Below are 24,869 nucleotides of genomic sequence, written 5' to 3'. Positions count from 1 at the left end.
GTGGGAATCTGACCAGAAGTTGCAGTATTTTGGGTTAGTTTGGATTTCTTCCAAGGAGCATTTCAAAACTTTACAATCAAAGTACAGAGCCTTTGAAACATCTCTCAGCACAGTGATGGCAGTCATTCCCTCTGTGAGGCACAACCACCATGCAAAGCACTGTAATTCTGAATTATTCATTAGTTATCTCATAAAAGCTGCAGAGAATACACACTGTGCCAGCTCATCAGCTGGTGTAAATTAATACAAATCCAGTGTCTCCCACATGAAGCCCACTAAAAGCATTAAAAGTCACTTAACTACCATTTCTGCAGTACAGATTTGTTTATTTAATAGAGCCAAAATAAAGGCAAAATGAAATGTTTTACAGGATGTAAAGCCAGAGGTGAAGTGTGCTATGGCTTTTAGCTCCCCTTTTTTCTCACCAATGTTTAGCACACAGTGGAGAATGGCTGGAAGGACATTGTGGGGCTACTCTTGCTTTCTTGATACAGGGTGCTGGTGATCTGTATGTGTGCTTTGACGATACTGGGCTCCGAGAGTTTTTCTGTCCCCTGAGAGCAGGGAGAAGCTGCAGAGTTTTGGGAGTCTCAGTCTTTCTTTTCCCTTCCATTCTCCTGGACATAAAAGGCTCATTCTCTTTCAGATGAGCTCCATATATCACAAAGCACAACCCTTCAAAACATGCAGGTTATTCTCCTGTATTAAAAAAAAAAGTGAGAAAAAAATAGACAGGTGTCCACAAAAAATTTCCATGCATTTTTTTTTTCTCTTAAATCCCCATTAGTTGAACATTTCTCCAAGACCAAACATAATAACCTAGAACATAAAATAGCTAAGCTCTGATTCATCAAGGCATTCAGTCACATGCCGGACCTAAGGTGCATGAAATGACTGTGCTTTTTGCATGTTAAAATACAAACTCATGCATTTGATACACAGACATTTAAAAAAGAATTAGAAGGGAACATGCAATGGCAGTATTCATAGATTGCTGGATACATACTGGAGTTTAACCTTTGTGTAAATCTAAAGCAGGTCTCTGCTCTTAAACTGAATTACTCTTATTTTACACCATGATTCATTACTTTAACACAATCAACCTACAACGTTAGAAGCCTCTTAGTGGATGTAAATCAGTCTTCTATACATCAGTTACTCTTTCCTGAAGTCTTTTCAGTTGGGCTGACCTTTCTACTAGAAGATAAACTGTTATATATTTGAATATTTGCATTTTACAGTCTTATATAAACAAACATTTTCAATGCAATACTTGTTAAAGCTGTAAGATCACAAGTTCAATACTTTATAAAACAGCTGTTTTTTTTAATACAGTGCTTTAGACACTTCAGGCATTTAAAGAGAACATAAAGTACTAGCCAAAGAAAAGAAAGGAAAAATAGTTAATATTCACTTACTGTTGTCACAGATGTGTACAACATAAATTTTCAGTCTTACGATAAGATTTTTGAACAGCTTTTCTTTTTTAACTATTGGTTAATAACGATGATTTTTGCAGAGCTCTCAGTAGCAACACATTTCATAGAGTGCGAGTAGATAAATTAAATGGCAAGAGATTAATTGATGAAGAATTTTTGGCTATGGGTATGTGAATATGGATAACAGAAGTAAAGCTTGATGGGTTTCATCTTTCTTTTTCATGTTTTTTCCTAGCAACCTGCCTTTTTCTCTCTTGGATGTAGGAGTTGCAGTTTTTTTGTACATTTCTGCATAAATTTTGCTGCTTCTTTACAGAAATGTACAACCATCATTTTAGAAGACTGACCCATACAACAGAAGGGTATATAATCGTAAATTACCTGGCCAGAAAATTAGTGGTCTAAGTCAGACAGTGAGTCCTGATTGTTAACAGAAGGACAGAAGCTTCAGAAGGGGTCTCTGGAAGTGCTCAGCACCATACTGACAAAAATACACCTTGTGATTTTTTGTTTCGTGTTCTCATTTACAATATCAGCCTAAAATCAAATGTCAGAACTGGCATGTCCAAATAAGGTGAAGTATTGAATATTAGTTGAAAATAAAACGTTCTTTGATTACATTTATTTCAATGTCAAGTCTTTGATGATAAATTCACAGTCAGTCATAGAAAAATTCGTGGACTTTTGTTACTCTTTCTTCATTATTGTTAACTCAAACCATATCTTCCAGAAATGTCCTCAAGGTTAATCTTCACACCATGGTTGCTGAAGCATCCATCCTTGCCCTTGTTCTCCAGTTTTTGTGTCTACACAAGCATTCATACTCCCTAAGGCCTGAAATCATTGGAGGTAGAACAACTACCTTTTCAGATCATGTTCCATCCCATTATGAATAATTTAAGGACAGTTTGTTCATCTTTCATCTGTTTGTAACTTGACACAAGTAATCAAGTGGGAAAAGCAGAGCTCACTGCTTCAAGCCGTGCCCTGCCACATGTTGCATGCACTATATATGGGCAAAGCAGCCATCTACTGAAAATCCCAACTGTAATAATTGAGATCAGTAAATCACCTCTGCAAAGGAGCATGAAGTTCAAGACCCTTAGAGACACTGGTAAATATTTCCCCACCCACCCCATCTTGTTCATTACTGAAAATTCATGAGAACTCTCTGAGTGGAATGCTTTGGTTTGAAGCCTGATTGAATTTTGGACAAGATCCTGCACAAAAAGCATTTTCTTCCAGCAAACTACCAATCATACTAACAGTTGTTGATTTCAGATTTATCACTCCTCTTAAGTGAAAAACTGTTGTTACAGCTTCCAACACTAAGAAGAAAATCTGCCAGAGGTAAGAGACATAGTGAAGATAATTAGGATTGAAGGAAACTGATTTTATTTTTAATGAATTTTGATCATGCATATGTTTATTTCTCTGCAGTTATTCCCATTTTATTGATGTCAATCTTTCCACTGTAAATAACAATCTGTATTTTAATTGTTCTTTTTCTTACTAGCTCAGTTATAGGAGTCACGATTCTTAACAGATTCGTAAATAAAATAGCTTTTTATAGCATTCAGTTCTGATAGCTTGCCAGATAAGTCTTCAGGAAAGGATACCAGTTGTCTAGAAGTGCTACACTTCATATATTTTCAACTATCCCTTCTCTGAAAAATTTTATATATTAATGATGGTGTTCTTAAATTTGTTTTAAACGGAAGGAAAAAAGTCAACGATCATTTTCAATTGCAGGTTCAAATATAATCTTTACAAGCTTTTTAAAATTGAGAAACCAATAAAATTGATTGTATCCTTGCTGATTCCAAAGTCCAAATTAAAGGAGTTTAGCGATAAAAACATAGAAGAAGATGATCAGGTTTTATAAAATATGAATTGATAAAACCCGTTAAAATATTAGACTGTAAAATTTTCCCTATGACTTTAACGACTCCTTCATTCCACTTAAAACTGGTGGGAATTTCTATTACTTTCTGTTGGTAGAGATGGACTTTGCAGTTTCCAAGTGTGATTTTCTTCTTTTATGAAAAGAAACCACCAATAAGGCACTGAACTGAAAGGGGAGGGGGGGGGGGGTTGTACGTTATTAAAGTACCATGATATGCTAACTACTTTTCAGACAGGACTAATTTAAATATATATAAAACTGTAAAGGTAATGATTTCAAAATCAGACTCTCAAATCCAGCCTTAATTTGGTCACTAAGAGAGGTGTCCTGCTATTACAAAACACTAGGTGCTCTTCAGCTCCCTTTTATTTTCATAAACAACAACTGCTAAATTTCTTGCAAAGTAAGACTCATGAAAAATCTACCTTTGGAACATAACTGTTAAATGGGACAAAAGAAATCATTCCAGCTTTCTGGTTCTTTCCAGAAAATGGCTGTTTTGACACCACCACCTTCCAAAGTGGAGAAGTGATAGAGACTTTATAAAACCTTATTAGCTTATTAGTATTGTTTTACTTGAAAGGCACTTAGTACATCACCTTAACCAAGACGTAACATAGATATTTGTGTGACCTGAAGTGACCAAATCCCAAGATAATAGGCTCTCAGAGCTGCAATTTGGGTTATTTTACTTTGTTTACAGATGGTAGCATTTCAGTAAGATTTTCCAAAGGGAAAAGAGCTATTTTAGCATGCAAAGTGTTTTGGGCTAGGCTCAGAATTACCTCATCCAACACAGATACAAAAGCAGCTATGATGAGAAGTTTCGTAATGTTCCTTCCACATAAATGTTTCTTTTTTTTTTTAGTTTTCATAACTTGGATTTTTCTCAAGCCACCTGTAACCCAGTCCTCTCAGAAGTCTCCTTTCCTCTCTTGTAGGTGAGTTCATTTCACCACATCATTGTTAGAGGGCATCAAGGTTGGTTTGGGGCAATTGTGTGATACTGTGTATCTCCTTGGTTACAACGGGAAGCCTCTTATAGATGCAAATCATGTTGGCTTCCAAAAGTACTCAAGTAAAATAAAGAAAGCAGGAGGATGCAAGCACCACCTGCAACTAAGTGCTTTGCTGAGTAAAGCAGTGTATTTGTTTCAACTGTGTTACTACCTGCATGCTGAAGTAATGAGAGACACAGCTATAAAATCAGGAGGGAAATGAGTTTCTCTCCCCCAGCAAGTAATAAAATTATCCTGAGATTCCTAGTATATAATGGGAGGAGATGGGCCAATTCTAACCTTTAAGCACATACATACAGGGGAACCAACAATGACAATTCTACCAGTATACAAACTAGTTTGTTCCCACCTTATACACCCCCTTTTTGCAGGCTAGCCAAGGAGGATAAGAGCTCTTTGTCCTTTCTCCCAACCTCATCTATCCAGAAAGGGACAACGATAAATAGACTTCAAGCTTTTACCAGTAACTCATCTGACTTCTGGACCTTTCCTTACAGAAATGGGCTTGGTAGTTAAAAGAAACCCCCCCATGTTTTCTAATCATTTGCAGCAACTAAAAATTGAAGATCATTATAAACATCAGGCTTGGCAGCATACTAAAATCTCTTTCCCCTCTAATATAGCTCATGCTGGAGGCCTGATCCATTGGCTTCTATTTTGGGAAGTGAAAGAAGGTAGCCACTGGAGCACTATTAAAACCAGAATTTTTTCAAGATAGTCACATCAATTAAATAGATCATAAAAAAAAGGCAGAAGGAGTATTTACAGTTCTATTAAAGTAAACAAAAATAGCAACTCACAGGTAATTATGAAAGAGATTGAGTCTGGCAGGTGAGTTCCAGCATTCTGATTTTGATTTCCAAATGAGGGATTAGAGCCAAGCTATAGACCTGCCATAATAAATTAACTATATTCCCATACTTACATGGCTTGTTTCTTTTCAATCCTACTTTCATTTTACATTAGCAGCATTTGGCACTCTGATATAGAAACAGGCCTTATCATTTCTTAATCACCTCTGCGCCCAGAGTTGGTTTTATGGTAGAGCTACAGTCACAGCACAGCAACCACCTTGGGGCCATCCCACTAGTCCATACCTGTGCAGCACTGCCCCCAGGACCTGGCATCCATATGCAGCTCAAAAGGAACAGAGAAGATTCACTTACATTTTTGAGAAGAAATAGCTTGTCAGTGAAATTATGAGTCCCAGGATCAGAAACTACAGGGGAAACAAATTAAAAAACAGCATAAAAACATTATGATAGGACCAGAAAGTAGTGCCACTCAAGTGAATGGAACATGGAGGAGCAAAGAGGAAGGGTATCAGCAGATTTGTGGAACATATTTACAAAAGAATTCTGTTTGATTTTATTTTCTACTGCAGTCTTGAATATAAGCTGGAATGCCTCTTCAAAGGATGTTCTTAGTAGCAACACAGGCACTAAAGAAGTCTGGCTTCATTGCAATCCACCTGTGAAGTAGTCTGCATGTGAGGGATGAAGATGCCAATAGCCCAGGAGCCTTTCACACAACCTTCACATTGGCATACCCACCCTACTGACTGCCAGGGCTTCGTCCTGCATGCACTGCTGCTTCCCTTGCTGCCACTGCCTGGCTTCAAACACAGTGACTGTAGGTGTGAGTACCTACATTGTGAACACAGCCCAGCTAATAAACCCCCAAAAAACAGAAGTGCTTCCAAAAATGGGGACTTACAGACATGGAGTAGTGATGTGCCCTTTGGAGATTTACTCACTGCAATTGGCATTGTTTTTTGAAAAATGCATTAGCTGTGAAGACAGCAGGCAGGGAGACAGTCTGACCCTGGGGTCCTAGGTGAAAATCATCAATCCTGTGCAAACAGTAGCACTGAGAACAAGTGCAAGCTACTTGGATAGCAAGTAACCCATGCCAAAAGAAGGAGCAAAGGAAAGGACAGCGGGTATGATTTCCCTTTTGATAGACAACTGACATACGGTCATTGTGCTTCAACACCTGCTAGAAATGGTCATTGTACTGAAACGCCTACTAGAACTTAATGTACATCTACTTTGATTCTTTTTGCTTAGACTAAAATCCATTAACAATGCCCAAGAAGTTAAAAACTGAAAAATGACTGAAATTAATTACTACTGCCAATTTTAAGTAGTAGAATGATTAAAAAAATAAAATGTAAAATGGTGATTTTTTTTAATTTAAATTTTACTACAGTTAAAATTTTAATGGATAATCTGAGCTTTTGTGAAGATTTTGCCAAATATTTTGTTGCATTTCTAGTTTCAGAGCTGCTCGTTTTGGTAAGCAAGTATCGGAATTCAAAATTATATTTAGAAGTACAAACGTTGCTCAGATGAACTCTAGTTTTGATCAGCAACAACTGGCTGTGAACAGTGCAAAGTTCTTATTTTCAAAATGGGACAGAACTTGGAAAAAGAAAATGTCATACCAATAGACCTTTCTAACCTACCGACTTTGAAGCAAGGTCAAAAACACATCCCTAAGAGACCTTTTTAACTACCCACCAGGACGAGTTTTTCAAAGACTCCTTATTCACAAAACCTTCCAATCCCACAGCTTCTTCAGTGACAGCTGCACCAACAAAGTTCCTGGCTGAACTTTGTAGATCAGAGCAGTGCACCTGGCTGCCCATCGTGCTTAGCAACACTGTCCTAGCTTTCCACAACCTCCCCCCTTTCTGTTTATACCTACCTACCATCTCCTGTGCAATACCTAGACTGCAAACTCTTTGAGGCACAGAGCAATTCTTCTGCTCCATATTTCTACTACATCCAGCACACTGGGCTGCCAATCCACAGATACCTCCTAGGTGACATGATACAAATACAGACTGTGGTCACAGTGGTATTTCCACCAAAAATACGTGTCATGCTCGTACTAAATATGAAGGATGAGAGAAAGAACTAATTAAATCAGTGCCCAAAGATACATGCTCTTTACTACCTAAAAGTAGAGTGATGATTTTATTAAAGCATTTGTCAGTTCATTCCATGTTAACAGAACAGGCTATGATCCAGTAAATAGTAAAAAAAAAAAGAAGACATGAACTAAACCACTCCACCTGGTGTGAACTGGTACAGGTTCATTACCATCTTCATCACTTTTGTAGACTGAGCTGAACTAAACACATTTTATCTTTGTGCCTGATACTGTTTACATTTGATGAAGAAAACATTAATAATGTTAATTTTCCTTGTAAAATCCAAAGTACTGTATTAATACATTATTATTACTTAACAGCTGAAAGTGCAGTAAATAAAAATAAGTAAGAGCAGAAAATTATTCCCCATGAAAAAGAAAGAGAGGTCTTCTTTCCAGAATGGAGCTCTGTGCTGGCACTGTCTGTGGATGTCAGCAGTGACAGTGGAAAAAGCATTGGAAACCCACATTGCTCCATTAGAGAAAGTTTTCTCCTACCTGGAATTAAGGGAAAAGAGTTCAGATTTTCCACTGTAGTGTAGACAGACCGCAAAAGCCAGCATCTGCTTCCTGGTGCTCACAGCAAAAGGGGAATAGAGAAAATGACCATCTCAACATTTAAGAAAGGCAATGGGCTTTGTTGCAATACATTTTCCTGGTGTAATCTGATGTCACAGGAAAGATGGCTCAGAAAGTTAACAAAAATAACCAAAGTTACAACAGCTAAAGCTAAGCTGGTGATACAGTCAGTGTTTAATGTCCACTATGTGAGATTAAGAATTTGTACCTTGTGATAAACACCTTGTCTCTAACTGTGGAGTTTATGCAACCCCTTCTGAAGCATCAGGTGTTGATCACACTCAGCATGGTGAACTGAAGAGACTATGAGGCTGAGCCAGCAAGAAAGGCACTATGTCCCTATTTAGAAGCCAGAGCTGGGGGAAATCCCATTGCAAACAAATACAAACTGAGCCCAAGTAATCTGTTCACACTCACACTGCTGAACACCAGCTTATTGTGGATGACAAGCTTGAAAACATATGCTCCCGCATGTCTAATTTCCTGCACAGGCATAGATGGACATCTCTGCTGACACCTCTGAGGATGCAGTAGCAGAGTCTATTGCACCCTGAAAGAATGCCTATCTTCTTTTTGTACACAAAATATGACAGTTTGGTCATATAGTTTATATATGTTGTGGTTCAGCTTTTGAACTCTTTGGTGCTACCTATGGTCACTCTGTGTGATGACTGACCCTGCTCTTGGAAGATACCCGCATCCATACACATGTCTTTTCCTTCCTATAGAAACCCGTATCTGAGCGAGAAACACCAGTTTTCCCAGGATCAGAGAAACTTTTCTCAAGGCTTTAGCAGACACTTTTCCAAGGCATTTTTTTCACTTTTGGAGAACACTAAAACAGCGTGAAAGTGTAGTCTTCATAGAAACATGTTCTCCATTAATGTAGGAACATTAAACTAAGGATACATAAATAAGGAATTCAATAGGAGATTAATTATGAAAAGCACAGATAAATCCAGTGTTAGCATAATTGGACAAATGGATTAGCTATAAATGAATAAGGATATGAAACTTTTTTAGGTAGCTGGAAACAGATTTGAACTCCTTCACAATCACTCTGTCATGGTTTTCCAGATCTCCCTCCATCTGTGTGACAAGGAAAAGAGTTTTACCTCCTTGGATAAGCACCTTCCATGTGTTTCATCTGATTACGAATGGCAGGCAGCTCTCTAACCTACAGTCATAGAGGCTGTCAGTCATGAGGTTCAGTTCTTTTAAGAGAGCAAATTTTGTTGGAAATATGATAAATTTTCTCCTAAAACCCCCTCAGATTTATTTTTGTTGCTGAGGACTAAAATATCTATGAGATATTTTGCATGACCTCTAAGTCTGCTACTGTAAGCAAGTTTGGTTCTTCCTGACAACTCTGAATTTAATCTGTAACAACTAGAAATACATCTCCCAACCTGTGGGCTTACACTCATGTCTGCTGTAGTTTCTCCGCTAAATGTTCCTCATGAAACAGATCATTGTCAGATTTGTTCTTTTCCACCCAACAAAGCCAAGACCAAATTCCTGATTCTTGCTTCAGTACCATTTTTCTGGTGTGGGAACAAAACTGAGTGACAAGTGTTGGAAAATTAACAGATGTAGCACTTCTGAGCTAGTGTAATGTATTTCATGGCTGCTACCCCACCTCAGACAGGGGCAGTAGGTACCACCTGTCCTGGGTTCAGCAGGTGACAATGGAATTAGTCATCCAGATTTGGGGTCCGTCACTGGATAATTGTGTAATGGTGCTTAAATATTGCATAGGCCATCTGCTTTTCAGGGGGAAAATTGACTTGCCATATTTGATACTGCTGACGGCTGTAATCTGTTTCATAACATGGTGGGAATAAAGACTGAAGTTATACTCTGGAAAATCAGGAATCAATGGATGCAGTTTTCCTCCCTAATATGTTATTACAACAGGCAAAGAAACTGGTTCTGTAGCACCCATGCTGCAGATCACTTTGCAGATGAAGCAATTCACAGAGATCATTTGACTTGCAGTAGGATTTTTTTTTTTGCAAATTATGATAAGTAACTCCAAAGGATGAAAGAGGAAAAGAAGCAATGGCTGACATAACCATTTTGGTCTGTACAAAGAGAGAGAGTCAAGCACTGTCTAAAACTATGCTCTTCTCCAATCCTAAACACAGGCAATGATCTGTTGGATGGAGCTCTTTAAGACTCCATCTGGCCAGACTCCTGCAGACTGTGAACACATCTGTACTGGTAACAGACGCATTGTCTTTTTTTATGTTTTGTTTGTAAATGCTAGTAGGAGAAGGCAAGTGGCCAATAAAATAGATTATTTGATTATTTTTGTTGAGCTGTTAACCAAGATGTGATTACAAGCTCAATATTTTCTAGAACACAGCCAGTAAGGGAAAGAAAATTAAACCTGGAGTCAGAATTGCAAGAGTAAAACAGGAGGGGACTTTGCTGTCCTTATTTTTTTCATGGGTAAGGTTGGATGAGGGCTTTCTTCTGCTAAACATGCAGTTGGGCAGGTCCTGTCCTCAGCAGAGCTTCACCAAGTTCAGTATATGGCCACTCTTCTGCTAACTTCATCTGAAATTTCCTCTAGGGAACCTTTTTTAAACTTTAAATATGTAGAAAATAAATAGCTTATCAGGTTTCAACAGATCTACTCTATGTGTCATATTTTTTTTTGTGGAGATGGCAGGCACTATTCACCTACAATTTGGGCAAAACTTGAAAGAAGTGTGATGCTTGAAATTAAAGTTCTTGCTGCAGCCTGGGAAGTTTACTTTGCAGGGCAGTGTGACTGCATGCTTATTTTACATTTCCTTAAGATGTACTAAAACACACACAACTACAAAAAGATTGAAAAGTTACTGCCCTTCACAGTATCTCAGTTGACCTCACCTGTTCCTATGGCAATATTGATGAAGGACGGAAAATAAGTAAAGGGTTATAATGTTCTGCAGCTTTTGACTACAGTAAATATGAAAAGCTACTTTTCAGATCACTAAAAATGCCTTTGAATAGCTAAGACATGGTGATTAATTAACTCATTTTTCAAGTGCTCATTTTTCATTTCACCACAAAAATAGCCAAATCAGAGTGTATTTTAATCCATCACCTTTTCACCATCACCCATGGCAAAACCCTCCTCTCTTGACCTTACCTTTTCAACTTCCTGCTAAAATGTGTGTTTAATGAAACAAAAAACTGCCTAATTTTCAAGCTCAGATCCAGCTCTTTCCCTATTACAATCATCAACTAATTTCCTTAAAACATCATCACATAATCAAAAGGGACCCTGGGGACCAGTGTCCTAACCCTGTCTTGTCTGACAGATGGAAGATTCCTTTCTTACAAGTCCAAAGCTCAAGGTTGACATGGGTCCTTCAGGGAACAATACTCATTTTTTTCCAAGCCAGTACCAGCTCCAGGTCAACTGTGGCACTAACTATAGAAAAACTAAACACTTTTCCTGTTCCTCTGTCAATTCTCTTTAATGTTAACCTGAAGGGACTACCCATTCCTCATACAATTGTACTAAAACCAACAAAAGTGCATCCACGCATGCTATTTTATGAGCTGAACATTTGACCTCCTTCATTGTTGCCTAGTTTACTCTGGACAGAAATATCCAAGTTATTTGTGTTTGGTCAGTTTCCCCCTCCTAGTTCCTTCAATGCTCTAACTAGATGTTAAAGAACAAATTGGTAACCTTCACTGCTGCAGCTACTTACCTCTGAAATGCAATAATTAATCCCGAGTGGATGACAAATGCAATGCAATATATTCTCTACTTGGCTGAAGTTTGAAGGAGCATGGACTCCAAATTAGTGAGCTCTTTGGGTTCAATCTGGAAAGCATATGTTTCTCTTCCATCATTCAATCCATCAAAATGCAAAAAAGGCCTGGGAAAGGCACATGGCACGTTTTGATATTATTCATTAAAGTCCTTGTTATAAAGATATGTTTCATTTGCAGGTAACAACAGCCTTATGGGCATCTGGGAACACTTTGAATGATTGCCAAAAAAAAAGAAATTTGGGTCATAACTAAAGATCAACATCCCCTTTTAATCAAATGAAGCCATCATAATGTGTCAGTCCTCAGGGGGAACAAGGGCCTTTCACCTTGCTGGGGCCTGCTGAGGCCAGCAGTAGCTGCAAGCAACCCTGGCAAGTGGTCTTTTACTTTAGAGAGGGGAAAAATGGAATCTATCCATCAACACACTCACATAATGTATAAAAGAAACCACGTCTGATCAATGGGGTAGTTATGTTGCCTTCAAGTTAACCTGTGCATTATAGAGCATCCATTTAGGGCTTTCCTGATATCACTGCAGATCTCCCCTGGCACTACTGGTGGCCATTGCTCTAACACTCAGAAGCCTCCTCTTGGGACAGGTCTTCAGTAAAAATATGGCGTTCTGGCTGTAGCTCCAGTGGTTGTGCAAATAAGACTCCCTGGAGCTCTGCAAGGACAGCTTTCCATCTACAGTGTTGGTTCTACAAAGGGAAAGTGTCGTCAGGTGAATTGGTCAAAATTTTCCAACTTTTTTTTTTTTTTTTTATAATCAGGTCACAGTATTTTTATAAATAGCTTTTGAATGGATTTAGAAACAAAACCCAAAATAGTATATACCTAAATGACACCAAAATAAGACAAAGAAGTTGATGATTTTTCAGGAAAAACAAACAAACAAACAAACAAACAGAGCTCATATCTACAAACATGAATTTCAGAAATGAGAGCGTCTGGTGACTCCTGATCACTGCTGTCAGCCAAAACACTCATTGAACTTCTGCCATTCTGAAGAGCTCCTGCTGCTGTCAGGCTCCCACAAGACAGTGTAGATGCCCTACAAAGGCAGACAAACCCAGGGCAGACAGCCCATCCTGCAAGAAAATAGAGTTATGAAGCAACTGAATGTTTTCAAGTAGACAAGACCCCAGCCTTCTGCCAAAAATAATGATTTGTCTTGGTAAAAAAACCCAAACATATAATTTCACCAATGAACACTTCTTTTTTAAAGTGTTCTGACAATGCAGCTCACTGCTGCAAGGGACTTCTTAAAAATAAAACCTGAACCAAGTGTCTTAGCTATAAATGAACCCACAATGAGCATGCATCTCATGAAGATGAGAAAGGAGAAAGCCTTGCTCGGACCACATGCCCCAGAATCTTGCTGCCATTACCCTGACTAATTTTTAGCCATTTTTAATGGCTAAAACATTAATTTTTCTTTTACATCTCTGAAAATTAATGTAAAAGAGATATTGCTGATGTGTCATTGCACTTCGCAGTGCAATGAAGGAAGGAACAACTGTCCTACAGGTACCCAAAAGCTGCAGAGCAAATGTTTTGATTTTTTCTGAGGCATCAGAGAAAAAGGTTAATTAAGCACTGTGCTCCATATTTTGCTGTGAGATTTTAGGTAACTGTATTCTGGCTTTTTTCATTGCCACTCAGAGCCCCTTCAGTGAACTATAATATTTAATCTGCAGCATTGCTCCATCTGAAATTACTCTCTAGATTTGCGTGAACCTACTGTATATCTCAGATCGCTCCCTGGGTAATCCTCCGTCTATCAAGGAAAGCAGCCTTCTGGTGAGAGCTTTTCTATTAACTTACCCTGGGAGGTGGGCATGGGCTTTTAAAACCCATACTTCTAAGCATCTCGGTGCCCCTTTTCCTGCACCATCAGATCACTTCCCATGCTGTCATATACTCACAGCCACCACATTTCTGTGAGGTGAAGCTGGGCTGTCACCACTGTTAGATGTAAATGAGATCTAACAACACACATATTAAACACGTTGTTCAATGAACAATTTAATCCAACTGCTGCTGCCAAAAGGTGGTTCATGTCATCTTGCTGAGGTGGCTCATATCCAGTCTCAAATGTCCCCACCTCCCTATAGGTGTGTGGCAAACAGGACTGGTAATGCTTCTGCCAACAAAAGGAGGGATGTTTCCTAGAGGCAAGACTCCATTTCTCAGTAACCATGACCCCTCTCAATCTCTGGTTTGAATGAAGCCTCTGGGGATTTTCCAGAGGAAAAGGCACTGGAGGTGCCTGGCAGGAGCTGGCAGTCCTGCTCCAGGCATTGGCACGGTCTCAGAAAGGCAGAGCAGCTTTGCTAGTCGTAAGGCTTTCTAGTATCAGGTGTTGGACTCACCAATCCTGTCTTTATTTTAATTACTGAAAAATAAGCCAGCTACCAACATTATAAGTGATGATTAGCCTGACTCAAACTGCATTGAGCCAGTGCAGAAACCCCAGTGCAAAGCCCCCATCTGCTTCTCTCTGGCTTGAGCTTAGTTTCTGAATAAACTAAGGGGCAGGCAGCTCTTTTTAAGATCCCTTCCCAAGCTATTGCATTTTCTAAGCATGACATTAACCACCCTGTCAGCACTGTGTTAGCTCACAACATTTTTAAGTTAGGTCTCCTCGGATGGCAAGGGCAGCACAATATGGGAGTTTAATATTTGGAGGAGGGTATGAAGCAGCACATGCTGGGTTTGAGAGGTTTGGATATGGCACCATTTCTCAACAGTGGTGCTTTCTAACAGTCCCATAAAAAACACTGATTTGGAGACAAAGTATGCAGGCCTGCCCTTACGCCCAAGGCACTAAAGCCAGCTGGCAGGCTTGTCCTCCGGACTACTAGTACTCTTGAACATGAGAAGGATATTGCATTTACTTATGTCTCCTTTCCACACTGGAAATGTTTTTGAGCTTCGTTCTATGCCTGGTTTTTGTTTCAGTTAGAAACTCAGGAAATCAAAAGAAGAAACATTTAGCATTTGTAGCACACAGCAGAGATGGGGGCCTGACTGAGAAAGGATAAGAAATGATGGCAAAGCTCATACACTCAGTAAAATCTCCCAATTACACTTCCAATCCCCTGCCTTCACAACATGGTGACAGTTTGCCCACTGAATATTTTCAGTGCAAAAAGTCCCACAGAAAAAAAAAGAACATTTGTGTTAAATAGCTGCTCTGCAGAGAAAAAAAAAAAATAATCCCTGGCTGAGTGATAAAATCAATAAATGTTAAAGCATTGCAGGTAATTGCAAAATGATGTTTGCTTTACTTGAAAACACTCCTATATTTTGGAAATTAGTTCTGCAAATGTTGCATGTGAAAGAATAAGCTTCCCCAGGAGCATCCCTGAAGATGATGGACGGGACTAGGAAAGAATGCACAATCATGTTTTCTTCCTCCCAGAGAGAGGGCATAAATCATAAGTTTCTCTCTAATCCTCCTACCAAGGCCCCAGAAGGAAAGGGAAGAACTTGTCATACCTTTAAAATTGGGCTTTTCTGGTCTTCGGCATGGTTGTTTCCACTGGGTTTGCAACAGGCTTGAATGCATCCTTGAATTTCTGAGCACAGCAGAGCAAACTCAGGCTGTATTTTTGAGCTGGGGTTATCCACAGGGCTTATACCTGTGCTCTTCCACATCCAGCAATCTTCCTTTCCACTTTGGTCACTGCCAGGTCCATATTTCAGAAAGAAAACATCGTTCTAAACCATCTTGCCTCTGATTTTGGGCACCTCCCATTTCCATTTGTTGGGAGCATTTCTCTGCAAAGTCAGAGGTCGATGCAGGCATGAGGGCAAGGCAAAGTCCAGGTCAAGTTGCAGTGCATCTACAGGACATGCCACAGCAGTATGCCTTATCACACCTTCCCAGCATGGAATGGTTTCTGAGTTAGATGACACTATAAAGCAGGTTAGCATCTCCTCAGCATCCATAGTTGGTGAGTTTGGAGCTCAGCTCCAGTCACAGGCTGAAGCAGCAGCAGAGCCAGAGCAATTTTCAAGAATGGAAAGAGGCAAATGAAAAAGCACAAGGAAGGTTTTGATCTGTAATATGTTTGAATATTTTGAAGGTCTCTATTCCTGTAGTTTCCCTGCTGCGGCAATTGAGTTGAGGAAATAATAGTGGAGATTAAAAGGCATTCACCATTCAACCTCCCGCAACCCTGACATTCTTCAGTAGAATATGATTGGAACTGGGCACATCTGCTCTCAATAACAAATATAAAAAATGTCCTGCAGCTTCAAGGCCTGAAAAACTTACAGCTGGGCTAAAAGAAGAGCGTAAATATGTATATCTGTAGACTCAATATAAATTTAGTAGTTCGGTAATACTCTGTGATTGGGAGCACACCATGTTTTGGACTGTTTTGTCTCTTGGAAATGCCCAGGAAATGCAGGGAGGTAGAAAGTCAATCTCCACTTGCAGTTAAGTACAGCCAGCCTCAGGTGACATGCAGGTGCAACAGCAGAGCCAGCTCCAAGCCACCACCAAGCACAGCGTAGGCCAGCAGCTGATCCCTCACACCTTCAGATACCTCCCCCACTGCTGGGGTGGCACTGCATGGAGACACCTGAGCTGTAACCCTGCACTTCTGGATGCAATTTGTTGTGCGAAGCATGTGTTGATACTGAAGAGAACTGAAAATATAACCAGTGCTGGCTTGGCATAGTTCCTTCTGCACCTTGCAATTCAGTGACCCCCTTGGTTTTGTTTGCCAACAAAAGAAGCCTGTCATACTGGGGACAAGACTGCAACAGGCTGAAAGATGAAGCATGTCCGGTCTCTCTGGACACAGCTGCTTCAGCCAAGGCTGTGCTATGAATCAGATGGTGTTGCTGATTCATCCCATTTCCACTAACAAATGCAAGTCATCTGTCCACCCTGGACTGTTCACTGAAGAAAAGTTTATTTTTAACAGGTACTGGTTAAAAATAAATGTATACATCATACAAATGAGTAAAGCACTCAGCCCCAAATTGGTGTGAATTTGCCCTGCGAAAAATTAGCTAGCTTGAATGCAGCAGGAAGCCTGAGAGCCATTCCTTCCCTTACACTGGCATAAATCAGGAATAACCCCACTGAGATCAGTTACTGTTCCTATAAGGAAACATTTTTAAGGCTCTGATTGAGATTATGTTCCATTAACCTAGTAGGACAATCCCTTTAGAGGTTTTATTGTTATCCAATGTTCACAAAAAGAGATCTCTGACAGCAAGGGTTTCAATGCAGAATTCGTGCCACCTTTACTGTTAAAAAAGTCTAATGTAAGCTCCTTGTTCAACCTCCCACTAAAATAAAATGAGAGAAATGATTGTGTCCAACCCATCCTCTTATAGGTCTCAACAGTTGGGAAAAAGTGCCCCTTGCAGGTGCAGATAGATATCTCTGCACTGACCATAGACTTGGACTAGACACCTGAAGTTTGTCAAGATAAGCAACATCTTAAGTGATCACAGCAGATACAAGAACTGAACTCTGTTCCTCTCAGCAATAATAAGAGTCTCCATGCGGCTGAAGTGGCTGAGGATGTAAAGACTGTCGAAAAAAAGGTTGATAACAGAGCATTTGGGTAAAAATCAGTGACATGCAGCAGGACTAATAGTCTTGCCTGGCCTGGAAATAGCACATCAATGGCACCTACTCTGCAGCTACTCAGAGCTGCATTATGGCTTACAACCATCAGGAAAGCTGCACAATATCAGCCACTGGATTTAGTCTGCTTCAACAGAAAACACATTTGTACCTCATGGAACTTGACAATTTCCCTCCCTGGGCTTTGTCATGGACACTGTGGTCCTTTTCCATCTAAATACATACATGAGCAGAGCGGTGCAGGCACATGTGGTCTCCTACCCCAAGAGTTGACATCCCTATAAGATGTGCAGCATATGAAGCATGGAGGTGTAGGAGACAACTGAACGTGTCTGTTTAAAACAAAAATAAATAATTGGCACATACATACATTTGGATCACAGAAACAAGGCAGAAGCACCAGTAATTTCCCTTGAACATTTCAAATGAGCAGATGGCATGTAGTAATTTTGTGGTGGGACTTTGAAGTGACCTGCTCTTTCAAAACGTGAGACTGAAACAAACTTTTAAGAGCAGAGCACTTCCTTCCTGTTGTCTTTCACGTCAGGCGAGCAGGCCACAGAGAGAGATGTGCTCCACTTTCTCACCAAGCGCTAAAAAAGTCCCATCTGAGTTGTTCTTTGAACTAAGCATTAGTGTGAAGAGCCTTTCAGGGCAGGCACCGTCTACTGTTCTGCCTGTGAGCTCTGCCTCCGCTCCAGGAGCATGGCCTCACAGCACTACCACACTCAACCTCATACAATAGTAAAGCAACATCAAACTGTGGTAGCATGGCTGGTGTTTCCTGCAGACCCCAGCCGCTTCTGCTTTCTGCCCTGGAGGGCAGGCCTTCCTCTCCTGCACCCACCTCCCCTGCTACTCAGGTGACCCCATCACCTGCCCCTTTTCTCCATAGGCTGCTCCACACAACACACTAGGAATGGGGGATTTGTTGTTCTAGAGATGGTTGCTCAGGAGACCTGCTCACATAGGTGCAGCTAGTCCTATTACCAACAGAGCTCTGCCCAGGGGAGAAAACTCGGCACATGGAAGCTATATGAGAAGAAAGGAGAAGACTTGTGATATGGGCAAGGAGAGCCTCACATGCCCCTGGCAGTGGACCAGCCTTCTCTGGACAGGGAAAGGGGCCACAGTTTTTGTGCATCCTGGTAGGCAGCCACCACACATTTACTTCCTTTTCTCCATGTTGGACAAATGCTGTCCCGCATTTTTCACTCCTAGTTCCCCACATTCAGGTATCCATAGGGGTCATTCAGTCCTTCTCTTGCTGCAATACTAGGAGTGAATTTCACCCACAAAGAATATGTCAAGGAAAACATTTTATCAATCGAAAACAAACCAACCTCCAGTACACAAGGTGGTCAGTAAAGGCATATGTCCTTGATTTGGAGTAGACCAAAGCATTAATTTGCTGTTGTTAATTACTTAATGCAACATTTTGACCTTAACTGCTTACAAAGGGTAATAGCCAGTAACTACAACTTAAAAGAGGGGCAAATTTGGGTGCAGAAAAAATGTTCTTCATGAAGCATTTCCTCTGTCTTTCTGAGTGCCTTATCTGACCAGCATCTTTCACTTTTATTTACATTTTATCTTCTTTAAGAACACTTGTGATATGGACTGAGTCATCAATAAGGGCACAACATGAAAGGAGGGATGAAAAATAAGCTGTCTTAAGAGCACTACTCTGCAGGAAACTTATTAGCATTTATTGTGCAATATCAAGTTACCAGAGTTGAATGGAAAGAGCAGAGTTTATTTAAATAGCACAAAACACAACTCTCTGGAAGTCACATCCAGTATTTCGAAAGTACATGATGGAAAAGGTTATAGGAGAAATCCCTTAGATTTTGCAGAAGCAAGTAACAGGTACAAGTTGGGGGTTGAGGGGCAGTGTTAAGGCTCACGAGAGCCTTAAGAAACAACTATTGGATAAGGGAAATGCCACAAAATTTGGGAAGAAGGTGTAATTTACAGTGGGAGAAATCCCAGGGCTATCACATTTATAACCTACTTGCACAAAGTCTACATCTTGTCATTCACCTCCTAACTCCTCCCCCCAAATAGGAAAAAGAGACATACTTAAGAAACAGCTCAGTAGATTTCCAAAACTGATTTCTGCATCTGGAAGACTTCTGAGTTTTTCAATGGCCAAGTCAAAAACCTCACTCCCACATTAATAGAAGCTGATTGCTACTGATGTAGACTGCAGGAAAACCTTAGAAGCCTCTCTTTAGGGATAAAGCAGGATATATATTTACAGATGACATGCATGTGCTGCCATAAGCAAGTTATACAATTAGAAATGAGGCTAGATTTACAGTTTTGAGCTCCCCTTTGCTTGGATAATGATAAAGTGTGCATGGGTGACATTTGACTCTGAGAAAGCAAAAATACATGCAGAGAGAGGACTTCAACTTGCTGTAAGAGAAGATCTTATTCCTCACTGACTTTGTTCTCTCTAAGCAGATGGTCATGATCTGAACTTCCATTATAGCTGTTCAAAAATGCATCAAAGGTTCAATGGATAAAAGAATGTTATTTTCCAAAACCACTGGGATACTTCCTGTCAGTTCACATAATTGAGTATTACAGTATTTAAATTACAAATTGAAGATTATTTTTACAGGTGTCATTTTAAATATAATATGAAATTTCTTGACATTACCTCAGCCATGCTACACAACCCAGCTGCACTTGGACTTGCATGTGTGATGCACATGGCTGAAATTTTGTCATATTACATCATGGGCTACAAAAACACACAGTATAAATAGACGATGTAATATTTGAGAGAGCAAAAACACATAGTGCTGGCCTCGCTTTATGGAACTCCATATCTAATACGGACGTGGAAATGTAAACTGTTACTAGAGTTCAGATCAAAAACTTTTAGGAAGGAAGCGCAGAGGAGAGCAGATAGACTGTCCTAGGTTGCCCTCCAGTGGGCTCCCACCCAACCTGCCTCCCACTGAACCCTGGCTGAGGAGGAAAACCACCCCGCAGGATTTCGCCAAGCCGAGCAAACGGGACAGCTGTAGCCCATGAAGAAGACACACCCTATTCACACTGGCAGATCTGCAGACCGACGAGAAAAACGTTAACTTGATTAAGAAAGAGATCTTTAAGAACGCTTTTGGCTTTCTATCCACAAATTGACGTTAGCGGCTGCAAAGAATTTGCCTTAAAGTGTTCTAATTTAATGTGGCTTTCTAAAATGCTATTATGTCCACTCTGTAATTTGTTATTTCATGTTTATGGTTTCCAGCAAATGCCATGTCTGGAAAGGAAAAATCCACCTTTTCTTGTTCTCTGTTGTGACTTGCAATTTGCTTTCATTCTGCATGAAAAACTCTCCCCATCAAAGAATTCTAAGCGAAACAAGAAAAATAAAGAAAACAAACTGTCAGCAATGTTGTTAACACAAAAAAAAATGTCAACAATACTCACCAGGTAAATTAAAACTCCTCTACCCTTTTTCTACTCTCCTCCTAGAGAGGAATATGAAGCTTTTAGTAAATTCCAACCTTTTTAAGCAGTTCCATATCCAATATTTGGTGACCACAAGCTAGGCTGAGTGGCTGGGCAATAACTTACAGAAATTGCCAAACTCAGAAGCAAGCAGATGTCATTTCATCTGCAGGCCTGCCTGTCCACACAGAATAAGACTCTGATAATTGTAAGATTAACTAAGCAATTTTTGTTTTGTTTATGGTTGGGCTACTCCTCAAAAAACGAGCATAATTTCAGTGATTCAAGGAACAGATTTGTAATGGAAAAGGCACTAACATATTGTGAATTAACTTCCAGGTGTTAGAATTCCAATGCATATACGGTTACTAAAATGAAGGACTAAAGCAAAATGACCACCTTTGTCTCTTAAGACAGAGCATTGCATGTTAGTGATTTCAGCGTAAATATCCTTATTCCTTTCACTACCTATGTCTTTTTCATTTTTTTCTTCTTACAAAGAGGCATAAAATGAAAAATTGAAAAAGTTCTAATTTCTCTTAAATTTTTTTTTTTTTGGGGGGGGGGGGGTAATACAAGCACTTAAATAAAATGAAAAAAAAATAATCTTGTAATGGTCCCATTCTATACTAACAGATATTTTCAAGGAAAGCTGCATGGTTTAGTGCTAAGAAGTTTGGGTTGTCTCCATGAACAAAGTTTACTCTTTAATTGAAGACAGAAATAAAAACTATGCAAAAATAAGAGATTGAATCAGTTTCTTGTTGTGAAAGGAAGGTAACTAGAGGCCTGGAAAATGAGCATACTGAGATGGGTCTGATAGTAGGAAAGCCTAGCTGGTGATATGTGAGGGTGACAACCGAGGCTACAGTCTAAAACAGGGTTTGGAACTAGATGATCTTAAGGTCCTTTCCAACCCTAACGATTCTATGATTCTAGGATTCTATGAAAACAGAAGAGGGAGCTCTCATCCAGCCTGTCAAGGTGGGAAGGTACTTTCAGGTACTACACTGCCGGTTGAAAAAATAAGCCAGGAACCCCTTAAACAGGTGAAACGTTTATATCATAAAACTGAAGCACTGATTTTCTAGGACTGAAGATTCATTATGGGCAAGTAACCACTGATGTGATAATTTAGACTGCATGTTTTAACCCAAAACCAAACAAAATTGAAGTGTTTTTTGGGTTGTTTGGTTTTTTTAATTGTTTGTTTCAAGGGTTCCTAACACTGAATCACTGGAGCTGAGTTTGAGCTCAGTGATGTTTGGCTTGTTCACATCTGAAGTTCAAAGTGAAAAATATCAAGGAATGGGAGTTCATATGGATGAAACCCAAAGCAAATGTTTGCAGGAACCTCTGAGAAATGGAAGTGCTGTGTTCACATCGTTCTAATTATAACACTGCGTTTGTAGGATTCGTATGAGTTACTGCCCATGGAAGAAAAAAATAAAGGAAAGCTGACTTAAAGGGAAGGCAAAATACCATATGGATTTTGGATTGAAATCTTCTAATGTGAAGGAAATCTCCTGCAGAAAAGTGGGAACTACTTAACAAAACAGCTGGAGAGACCACAAGTGAAAGTCATCCTGGTTATAATCTAAACACAGAAAAGGGCAACAAAGGCCATTTCAGTTAAGCAAGGATATAAAGTCTTATACTCCGTGTGCAAAAAAAGCCTAATAAGGGGTCCTTAAAATATAAATAGCACTGGAAATTACATAAAAAGTAGACAAAAGCTAGTTAAAATGAGTAAAAGATGAAGGAGTTCTAATGAAAGATAAACTGCAAAGGATACTTCTGTTAATCATAAAAGCTTCTTGCACAGTCCCATGGCAAAGACAAGGGAAGGAAGAAAACCACACTATTTAAAATTATAATGGAGGAGATGGTGCATTAGACCCACTTTTCATGCTGAAATGATATTTCTCTTGATTTAAAGAATAATACATCTTTCAATATTTTCCATCATGAGAACATTTGTTTTCTGCTCACAGTATGAGGGATTTTTCTCATCGCACTGTATCCGAGTAGAAAACAGATAAGCTATCCAGTTACTCAGACACCATGGACAGTCAATAAAGGTAGGCATTAAAGCTAAGCAAGGTGTGGCACCTCTCTTGAGGTGCCTCTCTCCCACCTTAAGCTATGGAAAGCTATAAGTTGCCTAACATTAGGTGTGAGGACATGACCCTGTATCTTCACAGATATGGTTTTAATCCAGTTACAGATTTTCAAGGAAACAACCTAATGACTTGAAATATATGAACCTTACTTGTTTACAGAAGCCAGGGGTATCACAGCCTCAGAGTAGCAAATTACAGTTGAAAAAGTAATGGGAAATTTGTACCCAGATGAAAAAAAAAGAAAAAAGAAAAGAAAAAAAAAATCTGCCTATAAATGGCATTCTTCCAATCACAAGCTGATGAATTGCATCTGTGAGTCATTTTTCATGGAATGGTAAACTTACAAGGGGTAAATGGCTTGTTAGGCTGCAGACATGTTCAAAGAACATAGCTGGAAAAAGGCTCCTAGATAGTGCCTTTGCAGATGCAGTGGTTAGTTTTAGAGCCCTCCCTTATTATTTTCAACTGTTCAGTGTTATGCCTTTCCACATGAATTGCATGGATTTCAAAGAGTAACAGCAACTTTGCGCAGCAAAGACCAACCTGCAGGTCTATCTTCTTATATTTCAGAAGTACAAATATGTATTACATGAAGTGTAACCTACGTGATTTGCAAGAAGGACCTTGCAATGATCTGCTCTGAGACCACCAGTAGGGAGAAAAGCATTTGACAACACAGACTAGGGCTTAACCCAATATCTGATGAAAGCCAATTTTTTATTAATTTTCTCCATTTCATTTTAGTGTCATAATTAAATGACTTTTGAAAGCAAAATTGCAAAGGGGTTTGACAACTGCTCCAAAACAGAGTCTGCTCTGTGGGAAAGCACTTCAGTATTTCAGTGAGCAAAAAGCTTTTATTTTGAAGTTGCAACACGAAATTGTTGACCTGTGTAATCCTGGCTTTCAGTGACACTGTAGGGGTATTTTACACTTGAGCAGGGATGCCCAGAGTCATTGTGACAGAGTTGTCTGCACAGTGTGGGAGGTGGCACTTTCCTATCTTCTGTAGAAAGTGTAATACGGATGATGCTCAAAATGTTCTCCAACTTAACTGTGGGCCATTTTTGTGAGGTCTTATTGTTAAGAACTCACAAATCTTGAACAACTGTAGCAATTACTTTTCACCAGTGTAGTGAGCTCTGTATCTGGCCTAGTAGCCCAGAAGCAAAAAGTTCATACACTTACATACTTTCTTCACAGGCAACCATGGTCTAGCTGAGCAGCTCCCTGAAGGCTGAGCAGTGTTCCTAGATGGTGCTTCTTAAAAGACAGACCTTTTGAAATAGTGACATGACTGAAATAGATTGACAAAAAATTCTGTTATTTTACATGCTAGGTGTCCATATCAAATAATAATAAATGTTGTTTACTAAGTACTTGCTATCAAAATCCTCAAGGCTCTTGAAAGCACATCTCAAATAAAAGATAACAAAGCTGGTTTCACAAAAGCCCTCTTTCATGAACTACCAAGATAAAACCATTAACTTCCTCTGAAACAAGAGTTTTGAGAGCTCCTGCTGTGTAAGAGCTATCCACAAGTCCTCAGTGTCTGTGGGAAACTTTCCACTGACATGCAGGTTTCTTTCATAGGGCACAGAGAAGGAAAATGTCCCAGATATACAGGCAACATTTGTGCTAAAACAAGCAAAATTTGCAGTCCTAAAACCAGGGAAGTAGAAAGGCCAAATTCAGTGCACACCTAAGTTACAACTCAGCTGATGATTTTCTCAAAAGTTGGATATCATTGGAACGAGTAAGTCAAATGGGATACATCAGTGGTGTTTTAAGTCCTGTGGCTACACACTGAAATGCACAGTTTGCAGTAGAAATTCAAGTAAATGATCTTTCAGGTGCAATGTGATTTTTGTTTTTTTGGTTTTTTTTACAGAAGACTTTTTTGTATGTGTTTTGAATAGCCATTAATCAGAGCAGTGGAGAGGAAAAAAATCCACCAGAAATGGAATATCACTTAGCAAGCCTGCAATTAGCAGACTA

This window comes from Pezoporus wallicus, unplaced genomic scaffold (genome assembly GCF_028554395.1).
Source record: "Pezoporus wallicus isolate ANWC-B61680 ecotype Strahan unplaced genomic scaffold, APGP_CSIRO_Pwel_v1 contig_161, whole genome shotgun sequence".
NCBI lineage: Eukaryota > Metazoa > Chordata > Aves > Psittaciformes > Psittacidae > Pezoporus > Pezoporus wallicus.
The sequence above is the reverse complement of the archived record's forward strand: the minus strand, read 5'-3'. Positions refer to the sequence as shown.